The following is a 6,548-nucleotide window of genomic DNA, read 5'->3' on the forward strand; positions in this document are numbered from 1 at the left end:
GAACGGAGCTGGCGGCGTATCCCAAAGTGGCCGCAAGAAGTATGTAACTTTCCGGTAATCTGTATAGAATCCTAACATACATGCAGACACAAATATCAACAGTAGGAGATAAAAGAAGTTGCGTGGAGTTCGTCTGGAAATAGGACGAAGAGATCGTGGTGCCATGCCGTGAAGGATATTTCTTTTCTTTTTGAAAGTATAGCCGGGTGGTGCTGCCATCAAGCCTTGATTAAAGAAACCGCGGAATCCATAACGGGACGTGGTGCCTATACCCCAATTTACAAAACGCATATCAAGAGAACTTCCTGAAATTAATACAACATCGAGGTTTAGGAGGTTTAGGAGGGTCAAAAATCATAGCTCTAACAATCTTGATCTACCTGCATAGAGAAAACGTTTTTAAATCATGATGATAAACAATGTACCTCACTTTTGCACAAATTGTAATACTACCTGGTTTGCTTTATCATAACTTAAAGTGACTGAAAGTGAGATTCTTGAAAACCCACCATGTCATCTGATAAAGGGGAATTGAAAAGCCCTCTGGCAAATATTCAAATACATCGATCATATGTTTTACACCCAACAAATCGATCAAGAAAAACCATGTCTATCATAGTTTGTTTGCTCACACCATAAGACATCAGTTCTAGAGCCTATCTAGCATTTTATGAAACAGCAACCAAATCTCTCTTAGATAATTCAGGGTCTAATATGCATTCAGAAATTCAAATCCTAAATTAAGAAATCAAAGAGGACAATGAAACCAATAAGACAGAGATATATACCTCTAGTGTCCGCAGGTACAAGAGAGCAAAGGAGGACGGCAAAGCCTAAAATGGCAGAAATTCTTGAGTTTGAGACTGAGCAGTCACCGTCTTAATTATAAAGATCAACAAAGTGGATATGGACAAAATTTGGTAGCTTTGTAATAAACGCCGGTGCGGCGATTCTCAAGTCTTAGTGTTTATGTAGATTTTGTTAAGTGTATGACTTGTGTTGGGCTTAATTAAATAAAGCCTAACTAAACTTGTAGTTAGAGATTTTATAAATTTGCTGGCCGAATTTAAAAAGTTTGCTGGGTGTGCTTATACTAATTTTAAAATGGAATTGAAATAGTCCTGTAACTGCTGTTTATAGCTAATATTAAGATTCAAGTTGTTAATTAAGTCGGTGAATTGAACGATTCATACCTATAACAATGCCTAAAGTTAATGAAGCCTCTGATATATGCATGTCTCATAAAGAGAGTAGGAAAACCAAGTACAATCTTACGCCATAGCAAAAGTGATAATATATTTGGCTAATCGCATCACACAAATGTGCTTCTTAACTTGTATGAAAAATATATATGATTACAATCATAGAATCATAGCTATGAATTGAGTTATATGATCCAAATAAAAACTTACCAAGACAGTGTGGACTAAACCAAATAGGTCGGAAATGTGGAGTGTCTCAAGGGTTCTGACTTTTGTGCCGCCCTAGATTATTAACAAATCTTGGCCGCCTGAATTTCTAGTGCACTACTTTGTTATTTGGAACCAAGCAAATTAGGCATCAGGTTGGTCAGCTTTTTGATGCATAAATCCATTCAGTAGTCCATTCTATAAACTGGTGGTCTTGGTCTTGGTCTTGGACTATGCTTCGATTCATTTATAATAGGAGCATGCGTGTCCCTGTGATTGACTTTGAAAGTTGTGGCGACTACACCGACCCGGAGTACACGTACATTTCAATCACAGTCAAGTGTTACGAACGATTTAAGCCATGCTTTCAAAAGATGCGAGTTGAAAGAAAACGCTACCCTGATATAAATCAATGAGCAAACATGTCACGTGACACGACTAACTCACGTATTATTGTTAAGTTTGCGTATATTTTTAAATAGATGCATACTGCTAAATGGAGACGTAACTACAAGTTGATTAGTTTTGACAGTTAATTGAAAGAGTCGAACATGTCACGTGACACGACTAACTCACGTATTACATATTGTTAAGTTTGTGTACATTTTCAAATGGATGCATACTACTAAATGGAGACGTAACTACAAGTTGATTAGTTTTAACAGTTAATTGAAAAAGTCGAACATGTCGCGTGATACGACTAACTCACGTATTACATATTGTTAAGTTTGAGTACATTTTCAAATGGATGCATACTACTAAATGAAGACGTAACTACAAGTTAATTAGTTTTGACAGTTAATTAAAAGAGTCGAGCCAAGTCCAACCTACTCTCTTATCAGAGCCTTAACTATGATAGTATGAGCAAGAGCAACTTTCTTGTCTAATCAAGAAAAGTAGGATTGAAGAAAACAAAGCAAAAACAAAATAAGTAAAGCAATACAGATCAAGCATATGACAAGAGCTGCAGCATGTAGCTGTAATTGTAGGTACCACCGATGCAATACTGAAGCATCCAAGAAAATTCCATGGAAAATGACATTAGCTATATGGACAAATTGTATAAAAGCGACCTTGGTCTTGCTATCCATGTTTCTGATTTTGAATCCAGCCAAAGCTTATAGCTGGTGCATCTATAATTCACTTGCATCCTATACATTTTGAACTTAGAGTCAAATCATATTGTTAATTTTGGGAATCCACATTATTTTTCGGCCTTTTGGAATAGAAAGGATGTGAGATTGAAAGTAACGCTCTTATTTAGTGGTTAGCATGTTCTATTGTGGTCAATCGTGTATTCATAGTGTTGGTGAGTACAGTCATGTATTCAACATGCAAATGGTGGTCTAAATTGTTTAGCCGTTTCACCTATAGACTTTTTAAACTAATACATTTCAAAAAGATGCACATCACCCCTCTTATTCATCCATGATGCCTGCAAAGAAGCCGAAAGGGAATTTACGTTAGATTGATTTTTTTTATAATGTTAGCGAGCAAACTTATACATAAACGATCAACTTCTCATGTACAAATCAAAAAGTCAATAAGAACTACGAAACAAGTAGAAGAAGCAACTTCTCATGTACAAATCAACAAGTCCATAAGAACTACGAAGCAAGAAGCATAAAATTTACGTTAGATTGATTGTTCTTATAATGTTAGCGAGCAAACTTATACATAAACGATCAACTTCTTATGTACAAATCAACAAGTCAATAACAACTACGAAACAAATAAAACATTTACGAATCACGTTTTTAAAGGAGAGTGTAATTGATAATGTGTGAATTATAGTCTACATACCTTGACCCACTTAAATGTGAATTAGGGTGTAGATTGGAATGGAAGATGTGTAAATTTTAATAATGAGATACAATATTTCCTAGTTAGTAAAAATCATATTGTGAAATGAACCCAATTATTAATACGGTGGAAAGTAAATGATGACATTACCAAAATTGTGGGTTTTTCAAGGAGGTTCACCTTATAATCAGTGCAGGCGCATGCATTGGATATTAACCCCTCCTTTTTCTAGATAAATACAAAGTGATCTGATTAGAACCGTTTAAAATGTCTTTCGTCAGACTGAGTTGACGTGTGGTTGTTACCATCCCACGTGAAAACGACAACAATTTATTATCTCGCGATATACGATACGATAAGCGCGAAATTGTGAGTCATTGGAAGACTTTTCCTTTCTGTCACTTTATTCTATTTATTCCTAACAACAAGCATTTCAGTTCAGCACGCATTCATGTACCTTTTCAAAAAATCAAAAATAGAAAGCTACTATCAACATTAAAAATAATAAATAAATAAATATGAGGTGGAAATTGGTTTTTGTCCATGACACGGCAACTGGTGTGAACCAAGTAAACGTTGGTCTACTTACACTTATATACAGTCCTAGTAACGATTTAAAGTAAAGATTTACCGTTTTTACGTAATTGTAATTTCGTTTGATATTATGTTGAAAAGAGTTTAGTTTACTGAGGAATTGGGTGTCAAGCCGAAATCCGAATATGTATTCAAGTGTTTAAAAATTAAAATTCTTATCGTATAATCTCATAATATAAGTGACATTTGATTGTGTGTGACCTCTTGTATAAATACAATGTAAACAGTAACTACATTGATGGTCTATGGCAATTTAGTGTCCCAATCTTTCCATATAAGATGATAATAAATGAAAGAAAGAAATTGGCCACAAAAATAAATAGAAAGAAAATGGCCAACCACCCTACCATCTTTCAACGAGAAATTGGGGCATTATTGGCCTTTTTTTTTACAAAAAGAATAATACATACCAAGTGGTTCCACGACAAAGATCTATACGGATAAAAATGATCAAAGTAAAAAGAACAAGAAGAAAAAGAAGATATGAGCGTAAAGAATTCATGTGCAAATAAACTAGTTTTCATTTTCACTATTGTAAGTTCATACCGTGGAAAATATAAAGGGACTAGGATTGACGTTTTATGGGTATCGGGATTGAAACAGTGCCTCGTCGTACTGGACAAAAACGAAAATAAAGAACACAACAATTTGTTTACTTAGTGATACCTCAATTTGAAGAAAAACACTGTCGGGGCTTTAACTCTTGAAAGCCCCTATTGAAAAGAAAATTCATTATGAATCAAGAACGAGTCAATTACAAATTTTGTAGTACTAACCGCGGCTACTATCTCTAGAACCCTAACATATATGTTTGAATCACTCTTCTTCTTCAATTAATCTTCTTCTTCAATCTCCAAGGAACTAACCACATCCTTAATCTTTCAATTACATAAACAAGTTATACTCAACACGAAACAGTTGACCTTGTGACCTTACAAAGTATCTCTCAAATGCTATGCGTGCAAAGATAGTTCTCTAAGAATAATTATGCAAAAGGTTGTATTCAAACAAGATGCTACGTCTCCTTTATAAACGTCCAAAACTCTTGTGCAAGACATCTTCTCATCATCAACGTCATAAATCCATTTGGTCTCTTAAAAGGAAATCTTTTAAACTGCACAATCACCAAATCAATCAAATATATCTCATATATCAAATCTGATAATTAAAGGAATAGAAAACCTAATCAAATTAAGTTTCATTCCTTTTCACGCATCAATAAACCCTAATCATATTAGGTTACATTCATTCTCAAGTGAATTTGATTCAATAAGATCAACATCCTAATCAAATTAAGATCCTTGTCTATCAACATCCTAATCATATTAGTAACCAAATCAGATATACTTAAGAGTTAAGACTTCTTCCTATGTGCATATCCATATCCCATTATACATAGATATATATCCATATATGTCATAGTGAAAATACCCTTGCTTGCACGCACCAACCTGAGAGCTTAACCAAATCAAATCATATATATAATAAATCAAATCATATATATATATATATAATGCATCAATGCTCATCAATCAAATATTTAACCAAATATATAAGTCCTAATCAAATTAGAACTTCCTTGCTCGCACTTCTTCTATTTTGTATAGAGATGCCAATAAATCATATACCAATAAAATATTGTTGCCCATTTCCTTTTAATCAATAATGTATTTGTAGACAAAGGTGAACACGAGTTGAATATAAAGTTATAATATAAATGTATAAAAGCCTAGAAAAAGTTACGGATCAAACACGTCTTAGAAAGACAACAACAAATAAATTGGCATCCCAAACAATATAGTGAAATGATATCTTGTACCTCACCAACGTACCATGCTATCCATATGAAAAATGCTCATTCATAATATTTGTACGTAGTAGCATGGATAGTCAAAAATTACAGAAATGTATAATAAAAATTCCTTCATAACGATCTTTACAATCTAAGCCTAGCTAGGAAAACTTGTCCAAACAACCTTTGGTGTTCCCCTGCATAGCAAACACAAAAGAGAATCTCTTTAGCCTGTGCAAAGCAAAGCAAAGGAAGGTAAATATCTATGGGTGCTACTAGATGTACCCAGCAAATTACTTAATGTACCCAGCAACATAATTTTTATTCCTAACTTTCCGATTCTACCCCTTGTTTTACATAAAATTAAGTAAGGAAGAACAAAAAGGAAAAGAACGAAAAAATATCATTCTATCATAACTTGTTCTCCCCCCCCCAGTATTTTTTTTTTCTCATTGGTTTACCACTATTCGATTGGTTCTTAGGGAAATTATCTGATCTTCTCAGATTGATTGGCTTATCTCACCCGGGGGGAGGAGGGAGAACCTTTTTTAATCTCTCAAATACCCTGAACAGTAGATCGATGTTCATGTTTTGGTTTTTGGCTGGGAGGCTAGAACTGGATCTTTAGGCTAAATACTGAAAGCTTCTTAGATTTCAACAATCCTCTCATTGGCTTATTAATTCGTTGGCATATATCTATATGTATGATTGATTATCTATTATAAGTATTGATCAATATGATATTTTATGAAAGTAGAGTTGATCGAGATGGAACTGCACCAAATCCAAGTACGTAGTTGCTGGTTCCAAACAACTTTAAGGTTCCATATTGATATCCTCCATCATCTTTGAGATATTAGATGAAGAAACAAACTTGAGAGAGAAGAAGCAAAATAAGAAGGAAGAATTGAAGAAGAAATGAAATAATGATGGAAGAGGACAAAACAACG

The 6,548-nt window shown here is 34.1% G+C and overlaps 1 pseudogene across 1 annotated transcript in view; it reads right to left on the bottom strand.

Moving 5' to 3' along the window:
- LOC101292347 overlaps positions 1–1,477 on the bottom strand; it is a 3,216-nt pseudogene extending 1,739 nt beyond the window's left edge. The window contains exons 1-4 of the transcript XR_183820.1: positions 1,413–1,477; positions 1,194–1,333; positions 789–833; positions 81–305 (exon numbers count right to left, since the gene is read on the bottom strand). The product of XR_183820.1 is annotated as a beta-1,4-mannosyl-glycoprotein 4-beta-N-acetylglucosaminyltransferase-like (transcript). The remainder of the gene's footprint in view (positions 1–80; positions 306–788; positions 834–1,193; positions 1,334–1,412) is intronic.
- Between the last annotated feature and the right edge of the window lie 5,071 nt (positions 1,478–6,548).

This window comes from Fragaria vesca, linkage group LG1, assembly GCF_000184155.1.
Source record: "Fragaria vesca subsp. vesca linkage group LG1, FraVesHawaii_1.0, whole genome shotgun sequence".
NCBI lineage: Eukaryota > Viridiplantae > Streptophyta > Magnoliopsida > Rosales > Rosaceae > Fragaria > Fragaria vesca.